A 1,495-nucleotide genomic window follows, 5' to 3' on the forward strand; every position below is an offset into this window, starting at 1 on the left:
GGGAGCTGAAGATGGAAGTCTGTCCCTCTGGGTCCATGAGAGTCTTTGTGAGAAGTGTTGAGTAGCTCTTTGATGTGTTCATCAAGTAGAATTCCTTCCCAGGTGTCAGATGGCAGGCAAGGGAAAAAAACAAAAACAAACGAACAAACTTCCTTGTTCTGCACTGAAGTTTAAAAATCAGCTATCAAGTGCATCCCTGAAACATGGAGATGCCAAATTTTAGCCAATTTTGGATTTTAAACTTCATTGCAGAACAATGCCATCCTGCGCCATCTACATTTTTCCCTGAGCCTGATGAAGGGACTTTCTGCAAGCTTTTGGGATCAAAAGGACAACTTTCCTCTTCCTTGCCATTTTCTAGTTGGTTTAATAAAAAGGTATCATTTTGGATACATGACTTCTAGTTTTTTGTATGACAACACACTGTTCTCTTCCCTCGAGGGTTTGCATTGGTTTCAGAAGCCTGTTACAGGCTTGAGCATTACCAGCATCAGTGTATAGTAGTGCATAGTGATGTCCATCTCTTACACCTGCACTGGATCTCTGCCAAGATGGGGTCAGCCCCACTATACCCAAGCCCTTCCAGGCAGTATTTGACAGCTTGGCTTATTAATAGCCACTTATGTGGTCTGTTGCACATTCTGCATTAAACAGCACCCATCCCAGCATTTTCTAGTTTTCATAATGCTGCTCAATAGTATCACATACAATTAATAGCTGAGTAGTAAGCATTCCAATGCAGTTATAGAGCCTCTAAAGCTATTGTTCATAGCTTCTCATCTAGTCCATTCCATTGTAGAGATAGAAATACAGCAAAAGACTAGGTTCTTTGTTGTCCAACAGCCCTGCTGAAGGCCACAGTTGTAGGCAAACTACCATTTGTGCACTTTTCAGAGGTAAGACAACTTGTATTTTTTTTTTTTTATTCTACTGTATTTGCACCATGTCCTTTTTAGTAGGCCTTCTTGCAACTTTCCAAGAAGAGTAGTCTCTTCTGAAGCTGAAAGGCCTTCCATTGAACAGATTAATGCAATGTGTATTAGACAAGTTTGGCTGTATGCAGCTTTAGGGAAAAAGACAGTCACGATGCAAATCTCATGATGCCAGAAATTGAGTGTTTTCAAAGGCATATTCTCAAACCCTGAAAATTAGCCCACTGAAAAAAACCCAATTCTTGGGCTATACTAACATACCCCTAGGAAGCAATAATAAAGCCTAGAACTCAAGGTCCTTACAATGAGGATGCTCAAAGGCAACAAAAGCCCATTTTTGCCCTCTTCTCAATTCTAGACACGTTTTCCTGTGCAGGCTTTGTCCTGCAATATGAGTATCAAAGTGAAGTTACCATGTCAACTGGTAACCATGCAGCCCAACACAAACATCAGATGGCAGATCATATTCACTTACATACTGTGTTCCAGATACATCTTGTATAAAAAAAACAAACAAACAAACCAACTGGAACAGCAAGGCTAAACAAACTGAGCAGGCAGTG

This window comes from Alligator mississippiensis, chromosome 1 (genome assembly GCF_030867095.1).
Source record: "Alligator mississippiensis isolate rAllMis1 chromosome 1, rAllMis1, whole genome shotgun sequence".
Taxonomy (NCBI): domain Eukaryota; kingdom Metazoa; phylum Chordata; order Crocodylia; family Alligatoridae; genus Alligator; species Alligator mississippiensis.